The 19,627-nt window shown below is 54.4% G+C and overlaps 1 protein-coding gene across 6 annotated transcripts in view; it reads right to left on the reverse strand.

The window, feature by feature from the left end:
* Positions 1 to 19,627, reverse strand: part of Sema4d (semaphorin 4D) — a 95,411-nt gene that overhangs the window by 50,431 nt on the left and 25,353 nt on the right. For 2 of the 6 annotated variants that reach the window (XM_060372412.1, XM_021654317.2), the window contains exon 1: positions 6,295 to 6,448. The exons of 3 other annotated variants lie outside the window; for them this stretch is intronic. The gene's annotated coding sequence lies outside the window, so the exon portion shown is untranslated. Of the gene's footprint in view, positions 1 to 6,294; positions 6,449 to 19,627 lie in introns of those variants that run through there. One more of the 6 variants, XM_060372414.1, reaches the window with a different exon arrangement.

Genomic DNA, 19,627 nt, shown 5'->3' on the forward strand with positions numbered 1-19,627 from the left:
TTCCTGGTACTTGGGAGGCAGAGACAAGCAGATCTCTGTGGTTCGAGGCCAGCCTGAGCTACAAAGCGAGTTCGAGGCCAGCTAATGCCACACAGGGAGACCCTGTTTCAAAACAAACAAAAAACCTGTAAGCTCACTTAGAGCATGATGAGGTTAGCTTACTAGGTCGGGCGGTGCTTGAGTGCAAGTTCTATATATGACAACATTGCATGAGATGAAAAAAGTCTGGACAAGCCTGAAGGGGAAGCAACTTAGAAACCAACTCTCCAGTTGGTAAGGACGGCTCAGCGGTTAAAAGCACCTGCTGCGTTTGCAGGCACCCAGATCCACGCGCCCACACGAGGCAAAGCAACGGCCGTAACGCCAGCCACAGGGGGATCCGACAAACCCCAGCCTCCACGGGCACCCATATACACGACATGCAGTCTCTCTCTCTCACACATACACACATGCACAGTAAAAAAAAAATCTTTAGAAGAATGAAACGTCACCTCGGTTTAGGACATTTTGTTCTGTCTACGATGACTAGGGAGCCCCTCCCAACCCCCCCCCAACCATTTAAGACAGGAAGAAGTTGTCGCTGATGCTCAAGGGAATCCATCTCCCAGCAGCACCTGCTCAGCCGGATAGCTACTATCTCTAAAAAGGGAAAGACCATAGGGAAAAGAGTCAGGGCAGTACGCAGCTGGCCTGTGGGAGCTATAGCCGGGCCGAGTGGCTCTGCCACCGTGTATGCCTGGGGAGCAGAGCTGTCCCAGATGATCTGCACCCCAACCCTGGGGAGTGACCCCTCAAGGTGGCAGAGACTGAAATCTACAAGCATCTCTCCAGCAGCGACAGCAACTGCTGACCGCCTGGCCACCTCGCCGACTTCTGTCGGTCACTGCCTTTCAGGGATGTTCGAGGCAAGGGCTCTCTCCACTCATGGGCAGTCTTGGCCATTCAGAGACTGAGTGCGCTCAGAAGGGTGAATGGAGCCCATGATTTCAAGGGCCAGTCTAGGCAACAGAGCAAGACTCTCTCTCAACCAAAAGAAGAAGGAGCACTTGGAAAGGTGGCACTGTTGGCAGTGGGCCTGCTGAACGCACTTGAGGCCCTGAATTCAACCTCCAGCACTGTGCAAACCAAACATGGTGTGGTTCACTATTGTCTCCGTACTCAAGAGGAGGAAACAGGAGGAGCAATCACTAAAGGGCAGCCTGGGCTACAAGGAGTCCCTGCCTAGCAAAAAGAAAATTAAAAAAAGAGTGCAACACCCTATCAAAGACCACCCACAAAGGGAGGGAGGCCAGAACCCAAGTGGGCCTTAAGTCCCATGTTAAAACAGGCGCCACAACGCTCAGACTCCCGCAAACTTGTAAGCTGAGAAGGTGCGCCAAGTCCCAAGGTAGCCAAGGTGCTCTGAGTGAGAATGGCCCCCACAGGCTCTTACATTTGAATGCTAGCAGCTCTCGGCAAGTTAGTGGAACTGTTTGGGAAGGATTGTGAAGTATGGCCTTGTTGGAGGAGGTGTGTTGTTGGTGTGGACTGGGCCCACTCTGGGCCCAGTCTTGCTCTTTCTGACTCCAACTTTTGGATCAGATGTAAGCTCTCAGCTCCTGGTCCAGGGTCGTGTGTGCTCACCGGCTGCCTCGCTCCCCACCGTAACAATCCTGGACTCTAACCCTCTGTAACTCCAAGGCCCCAACTAAATGCTCTTTCATAAGTTGCCTTGGTCGTAGTGTCTCTTCACAGTAACTAAGACAGACGCCTTCTAAGCACTAGAGAGAGGTTTCCAGGGCCAGCCTGTGGGCAGAGAATACTCGCAGAGGCGGCTGGGAAAGGCTGCGAGGCCACAGAGGCAGGTGCCTGGCGTAGAGTAGCCCACAGTGGCAGCAGTGGCATCGCTCTGGGCTCGGGACCAGCCCACAGGATCCAAGCTTGGCAGACCAGCATTGCAGCGATGACACTTTGAGAGGAGAACAGGGAAATGCATTCCTGCCTGTGCCGTGCGCCTGTGGCACCTTAAGCATCCGGGACCTGAAACCACTGCCGCCCAGAGAAGGCAGAAGAGCAACCAAAGCCACCAAGCCTCTGCCTAAGCTCACCCTGCTGGCTGGTTCCACTTCCTGGACACACCCAACAGAAGCACCAGGAAAATGTTTCGTTTCAAGCTCCGTTCATGCTGACCTCTCTGCTCCGACCTGTGGCTGCTTGCCTAACTCACAGGAGACTCACACAAAGAGCACGCCCCGGACAGGTCCCCGGGGCTGACAAAGGGCCTATTTTGCGGCTGACCAATATGGCCTATCTTTTCAGTTTATTTTGCCTTGTTTAAGAGGGGGGTGTGGAAGGGGCTGTGTCTTGCCAAAGGTGGCCCTGAACTACTGGGCTCAAATGATTCTCCTGCCTTAACTCCCTGTGCAGCTAAGACTCCTGGCACATCTGACAGAGCCAGGCTTCCGGCTAGCCACATCTCGCCGTGCCCATCCCTCACAAGGAACTTCCTTTTGGGGATACAGAGGCCTGGTGATGCCCACTACACTCCCCACCTTGCTGACCTTTCCCTGGTCCTTAAAATCTCACCTACCCTCCACGGGCTGCCATCTGTCCAGCCCCTCTCTGTTGCCTCTATCCAGGGTCAGCAGCACCCGTGGTCCAGGTCCATGGTGCCCCTGCAAGTGCCTGCTGGGCCAATGGCAGTGGCAGCAGGTGGGCATACTTGTGCCCTTTGGACACTAACACTGGCAGGGACAGAGTTTCTGCCTCCCTGCTCAGTAGCGCCATCACCGACCCCGTCTGTCTCTCAATGGCACAGCCGTTCCTCCTGAGGACCACATCAGCTTAGGGGCCACTGATGTCTCCCTGAGACTGCCATTAAAACGGACTCCAAACTTGCTGGTTTGAAACAGCACAGAGACATTATAGAACAGCTCCAGGGGGCAGGCACGCAGAAGGCCGGCTGAAATCTCAGGGCTGCCCAAGCTCCTGGATGGACCACTGTGTTTCCCTCAGCTCCACAGACTTTCTCGGGGCTGCCCTGGCTCCTGGATGAACCACTGTGCTTCTCTCAGCTCTGCAGACTTTCTGCTGCACCAGAGACCGTCCTCCACTGCCACAGCCAGCATGTGGGATCCCAGTGTCCAGGCCAACCAGGGCTCTATCACCAGGCCTGCTGAGATCCGAAAGAGGGGCGGACTCTGCCCAGTCCTGGCTGGAATGAAGACATTCTAAAGAGACCCCAGTGGCCCCCTCTGGTTATGGCCTCAGACCCTAGGAAATGAGAATTGCCCCGGGAATCTCATGTTGAGGGAAGGACAAGCCAGAAGCCTGGGCCAGCCAGGGGACTTCTCTCCCAGGAAGAGATCTCATACAGACCCCTAACTTGTCAGAACACCCTGCAGAGGAGACTAGAGCTAAGACCATGGTGGGTCCTCAATGGCTGGGACCACATTTGACCAGGGCTGCTGCAGGGACCTCTCAGGGCCCTGAAGAGGTCCTGGTGCGTACGTGAAGTCACACCAATGGACCGCTTCATCCTTCCTCCCAGGGTGGTTACACTGAATACACCTCCTTTCTCTGCTTCTCACCATTATTTGTTTTTTAATTGGCTTTTGAGGACAGGTGGTTATGCCTGGCTTGCTGAGGCTGCCAAGCCCCAGGCTCTGACCCCAACTGTTCCAGTAACAAAAGCTGGGCCAAGTGACATGACATCCATTTTCATCTGTACCCGTACTGTCTATCCCACACCAGAAGGAATGGAGGTGAGGCTGGAAGAAATCAACTGTCCTCTACCACATTTCTACCTCACTGTTACACAATTCACACACATTTTACACAGACATACACACCCTCCTTTGTCTAATCCCTTCTCTGTGATTTATCACCATTCATTTAAATGGATCTGAAGCCAGCGTCTGCTTCTTTGGACTTCTCTTCTGTCAGGCTCCATCATACATGAAGATTTAAAAGCAGCCCGCTTGTCTCCCCTTGATCTGCCTCTTACGGGTTTAGTTCACAGGCCCCAGGGAACAGGGCCTGGAAGGTAGAGGGCGGTCCCATCCCCCTCCCACCCCCACAGCAGCAATGGGCTGCACCTCAGGCAGTTCCCTGATGGTTACATTCTGGGTCACCCGAATCATCAGGGACAGTCTCCCCACCTCAAGGCCCCACACCAGATCATGACAACTTCTGCTGGGCCCCCTTGCCATGTCACCTAACAGTCACAGGCTCTGATGCAAACGTCTTGAGGGACACTTATTCAGCCCCTCTTCCCCCGCAGATCCCCAGAATAGCACACTTGCCACTAGTACCCAAAACAGAGAGAAGGGGCTGGACCCTGGTGACAGAGCGGACATTCGTGCCCCACCCATTGGATGACCCTTTTTCCATTTACAAAATCAATACGTTTGACAGTCCAGCAGGAGCCAGCTTGAAGCTGGAAAACCTGTCATCAGCAGTCAATATTCATGCAAGGAATGGGCCCAGGAAGGAACTGAGGGCCCAGGACAGGTAGGAGCTTTCCACTTGCCGCCCCAGAAAACTCACGGAGACTCTTTCTCTTTCGTAAATGGGAAGCGTTGAGACAAAATGCCAACCCTTTTCTCCTGGGCCACACTTAGGAAACAAAAACAAAAACAAAAACAAAGCCTCTCCATATTTGGAGGACAGGATACATCAGGAGTACAAGCAGGGAGACCAAGGTAGGAGGAGAATCAACCAAAACTAAGGCTGTATCACAATACCATAAGGCAATGGATTACTTTATAAACTCATTGAAAAGACAAATAAGTAAATGAAGGCGTCAGTTAATGGCCTCACCAGTAAAAAGAATATATAAATAACAGCTCCACCAGCTGAGGTGGAGGCGTGGTTTGCCGGGTGGAAGCAACCTGTGTGGGCTCCCACTCTGCGCACCCCCGCCCGGACCCTGCTGCAGGAAGGCCCCCTTAAGCTCTCTCACGGCTCAGCCTGCCCTTGGCTTTTGTCTCACGGTTTCCAGAAATTATAAGATGGCCATAGCTTCTCTCTCTAATTAGGCTAAACCGTAAATTAATCTTTTCTTCTTTGCCAATGTCTGTCTCCTGATTTCTTTTGGAATTCAGGGAAACCACGGCTATGGAGAATGGCCCTGAAACGTCCATCCATACATCCATGGACTCCGTGGGGCCCAGTGAGAGAGAATGGAAGCAGAGAGGGCGGGGGGGAGGTGGGTTGTGGCAGCTAAGGTAGGGCTGAGGCCCTGTCTCAAGAGCAGCTGCAGCCTCCGGGAAGATACCCAGGACAGGTACATGTTTGTTTGCTGCTGTTCCAGGTGAAGCCTGTTCCTGCCGGGAAGCATGGATTGGTATTTTAACCAGGGGAAGTCCGTCCTCCTCCTGCCTGAGTCAGCTGCCTGAGCCAGCTGTGTTCCCCAGGACGCCTCCCAGCACACCTGCTTCAGCACGTGGGCGGCAGAAACGCCAAGGGGGTCAAGAGAAGGGGCAGTTCAAGGGCTATGAGCAACGACTATGGGCCGTGGGCGGAGTAAGAGCCTCAGGAACCTGGGGAACATGGGAAGTGGCAGGAAAACATAGTCAGATCCAACGTCGCTGACTCTGGGAGTGTCCCTACTCCACTGGAAGCCCCCGTTCTAAAGCAATCTCTGGGCTCTGGTTCCAGGGTTTCTGTCCCGGGGTTCCAGGCTTGGAATTTTTGGCCCCTCCCTATCCCCATCCTTAGGAGAGCATATACATACATGGGCCGTCAAAGCCCTTTGATTTACAGACTCCAGGGACATGAGGCCACCACGGCTGTGCTACTGCACTACACAGCAGCCGCACCTACAGCCCTGCCGAAGCAAGCACCAAGGGCTTCCCTCCCTGGGCTGACGGCAGGCGAGACGCTGCCAGGGCCACACCCACAGGCAGCAAGCCAGCCGCTCTAGGCCACCACTCCTTCCCCATGGAGTGTTTGTGAGACAGAAACCTGAGATAAATGACTTCAAACAACAAAGAGGAGCATGACCCAGGCCATCATCAGAACGCGTGGATGCAACTGGCTACCTAGCAGAAGGACCCAGGGTTAGCTCCAGGCCAGGTAGCACCGACCAACCAGGGAGTGACGCACTGACTCTGTGGCCGGGCCATGCCCACTGCCTTCATGGTGCATGACAGCCAGGAGCTCAGACCAACACTCCATCCTCTGCCCAGGTGCCTTTTTCCTCCGTTCTTGGGCACCAGCCACCTGGGCTCCTGGAAGGAAGATACACTCTTAGCCCCAGGCCATTTGCAAAGGCAAGAGGGAACACTGAACCCCATTATTAGCCCCGAGTACCTTTCTGCACCTGGGCTCCCCGCCCTGCTCTGGCCACTGTGTCCCTGGCTGCTAGCAGGATCGGCATTCAGGACTCCTCTGCTCCGGCCACTCTTGCCTCACATGGGGCCTCTGCCTGCCTGAGATGTCTGTCTTGACCATGGGTCTCTGTCATGAGTTGGGGGTACAGTCTGGGATGGGGCAAGGGGGTACGTGCCGCAGGCAGCTGGGTCCACTTTTGTTCCAACAAGGCACCCTTCAGCACGGAGACAAGGCTCTGTGGTGAGCCTTCTCTGCAGGTCGTGGGACAAGGCTGTCCCCATTCTCTGCTCTGTAAATAGCAGGGCTGTTCTATAATGTGGGACTAATTGTTCCCCTATGTGGTCTCATTCAGGGACACGGGCAAGCTAAGCAAGGAGAAAGGCTGCCTTAGACCTGAGGAGAGAAGACTACCAGGCCCAGCACCCACGCTCTGCAGGCCACTGCCCACCAGGCACAGCCAAGGGCCACCTTCTTGACCCAGGGGACACAGTTTCATCAATCACCAGCAGCCTGGAGGCAAGCGCAGACAAGCTTTCCGCACCCCCAGCACTGGAGGGCCTGAGGAGACAGACACGCCAGTGGAACCTGCACATGGCCCTATAAAACCCTAGGCCAGACCTGAATGCAAGGGTGACCCGGGGCGCATCAGCAGTCACCTTCAGAGAACAGCTCATCCACAAAGCAAACTATTTCTTCTGAGATTAGTGACTTAGTAAAAAAACCCTGAAGGCTTTTCACTAGCAGAGGCCCACGGCTGCCCAACACCTGCACCCCTGAATATGAAGAGCTCCGTTCGACTGTCTGAGACACTAGCACAGCAGACAGCGAAGGGCTCTGCAGCCAACCCGGACCCCACAAAACAATGCAGCAGTCTGTTTCAAGGGAAAGAGGGAGAGCGAGCATCTATTTTCAAAATGATGTGTAATTTTCCTTACAACAGAACAAAACCTAAAAAGAAAAAAGCTCTCTAGGAATTTACTGCACAAGCTACAGCCAAATGAAAACCAGCTGGCCAGCCCGTGACCAAACGTACCGCATTTCGGCACCACTCACGGGCATTAACTCATCCTGTTTAGACCATGTCACATGATACGCTACACCAGCGTGGGCCTCCGTGGGTCATCCTCACCAAAGACACAAAGGCCACCCGATCTGTGTGTGGCTCCCCGAGAATGGACCATGCAGGTCGGTGGGTGCCCTCTGAACCCACCATGCCCCGGAGCTGTCGGGCTGTGGCGCCCCTATCCACATCCACCAGGAACAAGCCTATGTTAGGTTGGTTTCTCATCCCCCTCCCAGGTCAGGGGACCATCTCTCTCCCTGGTGAACGGAGGATGAGGAAAAGCTAGGCAGTGTTAAGTATGATGGAACACACTATCAAGCACTGTCAGACGATACTAGAATTTGGAGTTCAGAATTGGGCTTTCCCCAGCCTTCACTGAAAACATCCTTCCAGGGCTGTCTGTAACTGATTAAAATTGCTTGGAGAAGGCATCTGGCAGGCTTTGAACAGGGAACCACGAGCCCAAGAAACAGCTAGGTTCCCTTCGTCAGCCAGGCTGTTCTGGACACTTCTAAGTCACTCTGAAGACACTCCAGCAGCTGCAGAGGACCACTCCAACCACGGCTGAAAACAGCATGTTCCTCTCATACCCATTCCAGATAGAGCCGGGACCAGCCTGGCAATCAGCACTCCACAGCAACACAAGCCTGAGAAATCACCAGCTTCTCAAATAGATATTCTCACTTGGAAAGAGCACACCTTCCCAGAGGGCTCGGCAGAAGGCCTGTTGCTGGAGCAAATACAATCTTTCACTTGTACGAAGGGTTGTGCCAAAACTGGCACAAACACCCTTGCCACACACTGCTCCTGGCCGTGTAACCACGCTCACTTTTCAACTTAGGAGACTCTTTCCTGTGCTGTCCTCTGATCTCGAAACTTTAGGCCCAACGACAGGCTACTTCCTCCGACGTCTTTGCCTCCTTCAGGTTTTTCTCATAAGCAGAAGGGGCTGGGCTGGTAGCACCAACAGGAGACAATGGAGCAGCAACAGCTGTGGCAGTGACAGTGCTACCACCAGCGGCCATAACAGCAAGAGTGGCCGGAGGGGGTGGAGGATGGCTCGGCTTGCATCCAGATCCTCAGAGCCCATGTACAGCTGTGCCCACAGCGGTGTGTGCCTGTAACCCCCCCCCCCCCATGAGGTGAGAGGCAGAGACAGGTAAATGCTGAGAAGTCATAGGCCAGCTAGCCTGGTGTACGCAGGCAAACAAGAGAGACCCTGCCTTGAACAAGGCAGAAGGTAAGGACCACCAAAGGCTGTCCTCTGGTCTCTGCGCATGACCTGGGTCTCACTGTTTAGTTTTGCCTGACAGAACTCTATGTAGACCGGGCTGCCCTCACAGAGAGCCACCTGTCTCTGCCTCCTGAGCGTGTGCTAGGATAAAGACGTGGGCCACCACACCCAGCAGAGAGTCAATGATGAAGGACCGCAGGCCTTGGTCACAGAGTTCCATGAGCTGCCACGTCCTGGAGACACCCAGGCTTCCGAGTTCTAACACCAGCTGCTTGGTAGGAGCCACAGGTCCCAACACCCAAGGCGCGGCACTGCAACACTAGCTTGCAACGACTACTGCTGCCATACGCTGCTGCTAAGAGCCAAGGGTGGCACCGTGTGCCCAGTGCCAAACACTGGCAGCTGAAGCACAGAGGAATAAGCTTCCAGCCCGAGCACCCACAACCCTATGCCTCTGGCCTCTAGAGTCAGGAGCAAGAGAACCCTCTACTCCTCAGACTCAGAAATAGGCGGTTGAGGCTGCCCACAGGCAGGACTTCAACACTTGAGGGCTTGAGGCTGTCAAGCAATCAAGATGGCTGACTGGTCACTTCCCTCCGTTATGCCCCTGAGCCTTGCTCCACACCACTCAGCCTCAGTACAGCTGCACAGCAATCCGAGTCCAGCTCTGACTGACGCCATCAGGGACTCGGGAGGTGGCTCAGCTGATACAAGTGCTCACTGCACAAGCAAGACGACCCAAGTAGGGGTCCCCAGCATCCATGTAAAGTCAAGCAGGTGACATGCATATAACCCCAGCACTCCCCAGGGGAATGGAGACAGGCAGGCAGCCCTCAGGAATTCACTGGCTAGCCAGTCTAGCCAAAACCAGCCTCCATATGAAGAAGCACACACATGCACGCATGTGCACACAAACACAGGCAAAGATGCAGTAAGAAAGAACACACAGAACAGCAACAGCTCTCTGCTACCTTCAGGTTAAAATCCCAGTTCTGTACCTCAAAATACTGCACTTGGCTACCTGTTCTGTTTCCCAACGACACTCTTATTTGTTTCTCTCCACTTTGACTCTCTCAGTCTTGCCTTCCACTTCAAAGCAGCCAGGCCCTCTGAAGGCATGACCCCTGATCGGAAAAAAGGAGTCATCCACCCCGGTAGTACATTTAAAACCTACTCATGCCCACCTGCACACTCCCTGGCACCCGCTGCCGTCAGGCAGTACAGCAAACCTCAGCAGGGGAACCACGAAGGGGGCAGGACAGGGATGGAGACATGCCTCAGAATCTGTGTAAGCTGTGTGCCTGGGTGTGACATGTGGTGGTCAGACCTAGGGAGCTGGAGATGAGCCGGCTTGGGTGGGGGCCTGGTGATCCTTCGTGGAAACGTGGGCCAGCAGGGGTCAGCCAGCCCATGGTTACCCTAAGACTTCTCCAGTCTAGTAGTGTTTCCCAAGACTGACAAAGCAGTGCGGAGATTTGCTGGGTGCAAGCTCCCAAAAGTTGTCCCGCCTGATCAGCAGCCTGCTTTCCTGCCCACTTACAAAAGCTCGGCCTTAAGAACAACAGCCACCTCCCACAGCAAACTGCTTCCTCAGCGCCCTGTCAGCGCTCCTGTAAGCCCCAACCCTCACCTCCTGCGTGTGGTCCAACCTGCCACCATACCGAAAGAAATGCCTTAAGCCACATCAGCCTCAACGATAGCCCCTCTCACGCAGGACGTGAGGACTCAGTTGGGAGCATTCTCCTTCATGCCGGCAGGCAAGCTGCCATTCTGTACAGCAGAGAACTCTAGTGGTGATCTGCAGGACCAGGCCTCTGGGCATGACAAATGACCATAAGGCCAGGTCTCAACTGAGGCATATGGCAGATCATGTCCAAGTGACATGATGTTCCCAAGAAGGGGAAAGAGAAAAGGCAGAGGCCAGAGGACTCATCCCCCTGCCCTGCAGATCATTCCCAAGGGCTTCAACCCCCACACACACACACCTCACCCCACCCCAGCAGAGCAACAATGGCTACTTCCAGGACTAGGGCCGCCTGGTGCCTGGCTGCTCGGCTCCTCACAACACCAGCTCCATCGCTTTGCTTCTGATCTATTAAATGTTAGCCTCCAACAACGAGAGGGGGCAGTCACTGTGGAAGAGGGGCTGGCGACAGGAGGAAGGGGTGTGTGTGTCCATCCTCCTCTAGAGTAACCAAGAGGCCACAGAAATGCCTATGACAAAGCCCATAGGGCTTCGCCATTATTTATTGACCACACCAGCAGCCCACACACAGCATTCTGTGTGGATCAACACCCAGCAAGTCTGAGAGGGAGGCTGTGTCTCCCCCCCAACCATGGTACCCAGTGAGCGGCGGCTGGCCTCCTCCCTTCCCAGGGGTCAGGCCATGCTCTCAAGAAACTTTGCTGTCTACCTGCCTGAGTCAAGGCCAGTGGGTAGAGCCATGGGAAGGGCTTGTACAACCATGAAGGCCAAGGGAGGGGCTGCAGTGCCCTAGCCCAGCCCCCGGCCTTCCTGCCTGACTCAACCCAAGCACCTCTGCAAGGACAGTGTGGAGCTGGTCCCTTGTGTCACAAGAGCACAAAAAGAGGAATGAGGAAACCTAGAGACAGCAAGGTGTCACAGAGCTGACCTGTTCGGGGGCGGGAGGGTGTCAGAAAAACATATACAGAAATAAAACACGTGCCTAGCTTGGGCCAGCTTCTCCACCTGCTGTTCATGGGAAGCTCTGAAAAGACAGCCTTTCAACAGACCCCAGTAGGGGAAGGCTCGGCCCCACAGGCGTCCAAGACACAGATGGCGAAGAGCAGGCAGGAAGACCTACACATCACGTGTCTGGTCACTTCCTATGCACCCAGGAAGCTGCTTCTCCCCACACCATGACTCACAGTCTAGAAGGACCACCTGTACCGGGCACCCCTGGGAAACTCCCCACCACTTTCCAGAGAGAGATTTGCCAGGCGACAGCTGGAGCGTGACCCTATTCACGCTTACAAAATGAAAAGCCCTGGAAAGAGGTGGGAGTCCGTGCTCCATAGAGGGGCTGAAAAAAAAAATGTTAAGAAGGAGCACCCTGACACCCAGTGGACCCACAGGGTCTTGTTAGTACATTTAATCAGACCATCTGCCCCGCCCCCAAACCTACTGCTCCATCCACCTACCCCCAAGCCCTGACCCTGTCTACCTGTTCCTTAGACCTAGATCCATCCTTTGATGGACCTTGAGGCAATGTGGCAGCTGCTGTTCCTGCTGAATGTGGGGTGATGGGAAGGGGGCGCTCACCCATGCATAGCAGAGCCAAGGCCCAGTGACATCACTGCCTCCATGAAGCAGCCAGCCCAGCAGCTACTGAGAAGGACCTTGCCTGCCCAGGCCAGATCCAGCCCAGGGACACCTGGGCCTGCTTCACCCTCCAGCTACCCTGGAGGTGGGGGCCCAGGCTGTTCCTCCTATGTGGGACCGGACACCTGCAGCACTCGGAATCTCCACCCACAGCTCAGGTGCGGCTGGATCACACACAGGCAAACGCAGGCCTGACCTCAATGTGCTCCCCGCAGCGGTGGAGCCTGGCAAGCTCAGCAGCCACCAGAGGGGCGGACAGTGTCTAAGGACAAGACTCAGAAGGAGAGCCCGGCCTGGCAGTTCAAAGTCAGGCACACAAACTGGGAGCATGGTGACACACACCCTATCGTGTGGATATGGGCACGCAACAACCAACTGTGGGTGCACACACTCCACCCCACGCACGCACCACCCATCCTGGACAGGGCCAGACCACCGACACCTAAAGGAAACAGGAGGAGGGCGAGTCCCCCGCACAGACGCTGCAGCCCATGGCCATGCCCACCGAGGGCTGTTTCCAGTGGGTGCCTGTTGCTTTACGTTGACTTTACTAATTTCATAGTTGGGCTTTTGTTGTGCGTGTTTGTTTTTGAAACAGGATCAAAGGGAGCCTGGCCTGGCCTGGCCTCAAGCCAATGTATATCCCAAAAAAACAACCCTGAACTACTGAGCCTCCTGAGATTACAGGTATGTGCCATCGTGCCTAGTTTTATGCAGAGCTGAAGATCAAACCCGGGGCCTCACGCCATCATTCCTCCGACTGAGGTAGCTACTGCCTCGGTTCTCTGTTCACAGGCGACACACGGAGAGTAAACGCTTTCCCTTTCACCCTGGCCTTCGCTGCACAGCCCCTTCCCCACAGCCATGGTCCACCCCGACAGGCCTCTGCAGAGGAAGCACACATCACCACCACCCCCCCCACACACACAGAGGGACCTTCTCTCACCGCTGGGCTAAAACAGCATGTGCCGAGCACAGAGAGGGGACAACTTCACTGCTGTCCGCACGCACACTCCACGGAACCGTCACCCGTACGACTCACGACGTGACAAGGCAGACAGGCCACTGCAGGCCACTGAGGAGCAGTAGAACACCCCCCTACGAGAAACACGGGCGACCACTGGGCTGAACCTCAACTCGTGCATTCAAACAGCAAAACAGAACCAAAACCAGACAGACAGACAGGAATGGTTGTTGCTTACTGCCAGCACACTGCAAGGACCCGAGACGGGACTCCGCCCTCCCTCTAAAGTGCCTTTTAGGGCCAGAGCTGGCCTTGTAAGTGAAGACGGCCGCCACCACGCCTGAGAACCACATGGTAGAAGCAGAGAACTTAGTCCACCGAGTTGACCTTTGACCCCCACCCAAGCCATAGTACACATGTACACACACATTAAAAAAATAATTCTTAAAAAGGAAAAAATCTTCTCATATTTTTTTTGGCTGTAGCACCACCCATCTGCTTGAAGTCACCGCACAAAGCCCTTCCTCAGACACCTTTATCTAAGCTATTCACACTCACAGAATGAAACTCCTGCATAGCCACTGTAGCTCAACACCGACACCACAAACCCTAAGAACAAAGAAAAAGAGCTGACAAATGAGAAGCCACTAAAAGCAGCCAGCAGAAGGCGGAACAGGGACTCAGCAAGTTGGCTCTGGTGGGAAAGGCGCCTGCTGAGGAGCCTGACTTCAAGCTCCAGAATGAACCCTCTCTCAAGCTGTCCTGTGAGCTCCACAAATGCGCCTTGGTAGCTGTGTACCCCACTTCCCACCTCCACACGGAGAGAATAAATAAAGGAAAAAGAAAAAGGAAAAAAAAAGAATGGGGAGCCAGTGCTTCAAAGCAGAAGTGTCTGGAACACTCAGCTCCTACCAGTGAGCGGACAACCCAGCAGAAGTGGTAGCAAAGGACACAGCTCAAGAGGCCCAGGACCCAAGACTGGAACCACTCACCAGGGCTCAGGGACAGGCAGTGTGACCGCAGGGTCACTCTCCAGCAGACACCTGCCACAGCAGAAGGAGGGAACCAGGAAGGATCCACTACCAAATCCAAGTTGGATTTTTTTTTTTTTCCAGAAACTAGGCCAGCAAGTTCTACCAAAAAGCCACACACCCTGTGACCCAGCAGTGCCCCGCCCTGAGGTCAAGGCCTCTGAATGACAGGTCTGATGCAGCTGAGGGTATCTGTGGAAGCGCAGTTTATCCCAGCTTCCTGTTTTCCTGTGGCTGCTCTCACCAATTACTAAAGCCCAGAGGCTTAAAACAACAGGAAATAACTCTCCCACATCTGTGGAGGCTAGAAGTCAGTGTCACTGGGCCAAAGTCAGGGATGCTGTTAGACCCACTCCCTCCACAGACCCCCAACAACTACATCCAGGCTCTTCTCGGGTGCGGTAGCTACAAAGGGTCCTTGCCAGGCCTGGACCCTGTGGCTGACGAGGCTTCTGTCTATAACTTGCAACTGAATCCCCTTAGATCCCACGAAATCTGCAGCCATTTCCTTCTTTGTAAGACCACCAAAAGGAGGCATTCTGTCTTAATTGGTCCTCGGATTAGAACATCATCATCAGAGCCCCATCTGGGGCCCAGGAGACATCTCAGTGGGTAAAGATGGCTCGCTTCGGCAGCACGGGAATCTACCTGGGCTGGAGTCCCCAGAACCCACAAGTGAAGGAGTATCTCTCTGCAACCCCAATTCTCATCCAGGGAGATGAGAGGTGGACACAGGAGAAGGCCCTGGAGACGATGGCTTAACCAGCCTGGCACACCTGACAGAAATAAACAAATGAATCAACAAACAGAACCTGTTTCAAATAAGGTGGAAAGCAGAGACCCAAAACTGAGGTGGTTTTCTGACCTCCACAAGCTTGTATGGCACAACCATGTCCTGGCAGGCTTGTGTACACATTCACACACAACATGCTTAAGTACACGCACGCATAAACACAAGTTAGAGGAAAAAAATCAGGGTGCCCTCCAGACACGCAGAGCAATGACTGATGGGACATTATGAACCACAGGGCCCAGGCATGTTGGAATAACGCATCCTGGCAGCCCACCACCCAGGGTCCAGCTCATGCCCATGGAGCCTTTGCTTCTAAATGTCTGGATTCCCCTGTCCCTCCCTTCCCGTGAGGGCGCCCGTAACTACATCTGTGTAGTCAGGTCCACATAGGCCCAAATGAGCTCTCCACTAAAAGATCTTCAATCTGCTCACACCCACAGGAGCTATCACACAAGACCACAGCAACAAGGTGCCAGGGTCAGAACCTGGCATCCCTAAGGGAGCTATACCAGCTGTCGCAAGCAAAGAAACGCACAACGGCTGAGTGCGGGTCTCCTGAGAGGGGTCTGCCCCCTGTATTTACCGCTGCCTGCACCACCCACCACCACGACTAACGCCCCCAGGCCTCCCAGGTTCTCAGGGAAGAGAGGACATCAGTCTACAGTGTTCTGGGCAAATAAGCAGTCCCCTGATTCAGTCAAATGTACACCATCTAGGATCCTGATGGCCGTGACTCCTAAACATGAGGCAGCAGGAGGAAGAGGGGAGGGGAAGAAGAGGAAAGGGAGGAGAGGGAGGAGGACGGCAGACATGGGTTATCTGGGGTGGGCATTCAACTCCCAACCTGTATGTTCAGCTCAGAGGACCGGGTTCAGATGGAGGGTATGCCTGTGGGACCAGCTCCACACATGAAGCCAAAAGAGGCAAGACACATGGCCTACGTCCTGACAGGCCCTCCTTTTTAACAGGATGTCAGATCTCTCCATATACCATCTCTCCCCCGACTGAGCGACCCCACCTGGAGTCTGTCTTCCTTAGCAGTTTAATATTGCCCGTTCACTGAGGCCCAGGTTCCTGGGCTTACAGAGAGAAGTCTTCCTAAGTTGTGTGAGTATAAACAGATGAGGAGGGCCAGCTTCTTGGCCACAGGCCACCTGGGGGCCCACAGCTCCACCTGCCCTCTGGGAACCGGCATCCATGTACTACAGAAGGGGAGGCAGAAAACTGCGCGACCCAGGCTTGTAGATGGGAACCCAGCAGTGCCTCCAGAAAGCCGCACACTCCAAGGCTCGTGTCATAGGCTCCGCTCACGAGCATCACGGCATCACCACGTGCAGGCGCTCCACAGGGAAAAAGGAGCCCTTTGTGGGATATTAATAGCCTGGCCAGATGTGGGAGTGCCTGGGGTCTTTTCCTAGGCCTGTGCCGGGTCCCCACAGCTGCACAAGCATCAGCCCTTCAGCTCAGGCTACTAAAGCAAGTCACGTGGTATTGGGGGGTGGGGCAGGTATTTAAGAGGTGGCTCTCCTCCCACAGAGGTATGGCACTGGGTTCACATAAACATGACTGGCAGGCCGAGCAGGCCACCATTCAGGACACGACCATGATGTGGAAAAGTCGGCTACAAACGCGTGCACTGTATCTTCACCCCAACAGAAAGGAGCAGCACAGGAGGCCTGCCTGACACTTAGTCTTCAGGGTGAGGGCTCACCTCAGGCAAGGCAGGCTGGTGCAGCCACAGCACCCCAGATCCACACTGCCCAACACACACAGAAGGCACGCGCCACTGATCGAATGGAGGGCCACGTCAGGAGGGTAGATACTCTCTAATAATCGGACTTCATTTAATCCAGGACACACACAAGTTTGACACAACCTTCTAGGGTGTACTGGACTCTCTTCAGAAAGGGGCACTGCTCGATGCCTTCTCTGTGCTTGAAGTGGCTAGGTAGTGCTGAACTTCCACACCTCCTGTCACACCAGAGACCCTGGAGGACCTGGCATCTTGAACATCTCCCATGCAATGCCTGCCGGTGATGTGCGCTGTGGGCCTAGTGTCTGGCTGATGCCGCGCAGGCAAGAGTTCTGAGCTTTTGGATCAGCACCTTCTAGACCTTGGATGCCCACCGGGGAAAGGGGCTGGGCACTATTCCAGGTCATAGGTTCTCAGTACTGCACCCACAGGACCAGAGAAGCCCTCTCATGAAACACATGGAAGTAATCATCTCTTGCTTCAGTGTCATTTAACTAAATCTACAGTGGCCCCACTCAACGCTTGTATCTTAGACACGTGCTAAAAATAAGCCACCCCTCCTATATTCAAGTTGTCAGCCCCAAGGCGGATGAGCACACATGAGGGTAGCATACTTGAGTACTAGGCACACTCAGGGGTTGGGCACACTTGGTCGGTACATTAAGCTGAGCCTACTCCAGGACTGGGCACACTCGGGCGGTGTCACATGCACACATGAGCCTGGTTAAGACCTCACGGCTGGGGCTGGAGAGAGAAGGAATGGCTCCGAGGTTACAAATACTTCTTGCTCTTGCAGAGAACCGGAATCCAGTTCTCAGCACCCACCTGCTCACATCCACCTGTAAGCATGGGTCCAGGGAATCCAATGCCCTCTTCTGACCCCCTTGGGCACCTGTACACATGTGGCATACACATACATATAAACACAGACACGTAGCTATAATAAATAAACACATCTTCAAAAACAAGAAAAATGAAGCTGGGAATAGTGATGCACACCTTTAATCCCAACACTTGAACGGCAGAGGCAGGCAGATATCTATGTGTTTAAGGCCAGCCTGGTCTACATAATGAGTTCCAGGACAGCCAGAGCTACACAATGAGACCCTGTCTCAACAAAACAAAACAGACAAACAAACAAAACACAAGAAAGACTACAGAACTGTGACAAGCCAGCCAGAACACAGAAAAGACAGGATTTTAAAGCTCAGGCAGCTTCAAAAATGCAGTAAGACCCAAAGCCCTTTACTCCCCAGATCCATGTGTCCCCTCAGCACAGCCAAAGGCAGGAGAATGGCTCTAAGAACAGAACTACAGGTGACATACAGCTGTGTAACTTGCCACCAAGCAAGGCCTGTCCCTAATCCTGACATTCGCCTTGTCATATGCTCAGTATTCCCAACAGACCCAAGGGACAGCAAAGCACCCCTGGACCATGCCGCCCAGCCTCCTGGCTGCTGCCTTCCCAGCCTGGACATACCGGCTTCTCCCAGAGGCCACTCTTGGATTCTTGGCTAGATTTCCAGTATGGCGTCATAGAGACAAGGGGCCCCCAGGGGCGAACTGTAAGGACAATGCCTGCTTTGTCCCCACTGTGAGGACCCACCAAAGGCAAAGCTGCTTGCATGGGCCACTTCACATTGGGAAAGATCCCGAAAACTTATTTCAGCTACCACCTCGATGCAAACCCTACAATATCCAGCTTAATATTCCTAAGTATTTCCTTTCCAGGCGGCCTTTTATATACAAACTATAGCAGTCCCCTGATCCTCGAGGGCCTGCCCCCTCTAATACCTCCGGGGGTGACGGACAGTATGCAGAGCGCACCAAGCTTTCCCAAGCACACAGAAACCACGCAGGGTTCCTTTCTAAAAAACTGACACTCAGATAGCAGCAGCAGCCAGTTACAGGGCTGCACAGCAGAGGGCCATGCAAGCGTGAGCCCTCCCCTTGCTCTCGAGATGCCTCCCTGCACTGCGCTCTCGCTCCTTGTTGATCTCAGGGAACAAAACACGCACACAGTGAAACAGCACATAAGGGGGACTACTGTCTCCGCAATGTGAAAGCTGGGCTTGGAAAATCTCAGAGCCACCAGCCAGAGTGCTGTGCGGACAGCTGGCCGGCCCAACAGGGCATCCAGACAGGACCCAGACACTCGAGGAACGAAGGTTAAGATGACAAAGTTCACTGAGCACAGGTGTGTCCTCTTACAGGCCTTCAGAGTCTCCGGGCCTAGCCGTGGTAGGTACTTGGGCCAGATGGCTGCTCCCCTCAGCCCTGTAGCCATGACTTGATCAACCACGAAGTGGCAGGCACTTGGGGGTGGGGTGGGGTTGGCCCAGTAAGGTCACAGAGCAGTGGGAGATGGATGCCTTCCTGAGCCTGAGGCCAACCCAGACAGCCTCTGCCGTCCATCACCCTGAAGACACAAGCATAGTGACCACAAAGGGCTGGCATGTCACCCTCCCAGCTGCTACCCCCCCAGACTTCCCTACCCCAGGGTCAAGCTGGGAGGACAGAGAAAAGCGGGGTCCATGGATCCTGAAGCTCTCTAGAAGGGGAGACAGGCCACCTAGGAGCCTGCTGTAGGACCCGAGGTGGTCCTTCAGCCATGACCTTTAACCCCAAGAACCTTCAAAGACCCAGTGGGCACTCCTGCGCACAGAATCCCCAGGGGATTTTTCAGGGGTACCGGTAAGGGTGTCCTATGCTAGGACTCAACCCCAGTGCCCTCCTGTCTTGCCTGAAAGTGGGAAGCTGGTGCTGACGTAGGGGCTGTGATGGTAAATCTCCATTGTCAACTGACTGGGTTTAGTCATACAGAAGCACACACCATTGGGTGTGTCTGGGACTGTGTTTCCACAGAGGTTGGCTGAGCCTGGAAGACCTGCCCTGAATGCGAGGTTGCTCTGTCCCTACAGGCTGGGGTTGCAGGCTGAATACAAAGAACGCAAGCTGAGCACCGCCACAGTTCCCTCTGCCTCCTGACTGACTGCCTCAAGCTCCGGCAGCCACGCCGGCTACAACAGGCCTTAAACCGGGACAGAATGAACTGCCCCCTTCCTTCAAGTTGCTTTGGTTGGGTATTACGTCACAACGGGAAAAGTGAGGAATTCAGCATCCAAATGGGC

This window comes from Meriones unguiculatus, chromosome 19 (genome assembly GCF_030254825.1).
Source record: "Meriones unguiculatus strain TT.TT164.6M chromosome 19, Bangor_MerUng_6.1, whole genome shotgun sequence".
Classification (NCBI taxonomy): Eukaryota; Metazoa; Chordata; class Mammalia; order Rodentia; family Muridae; genus Meriones; species Meriones unguiculatus.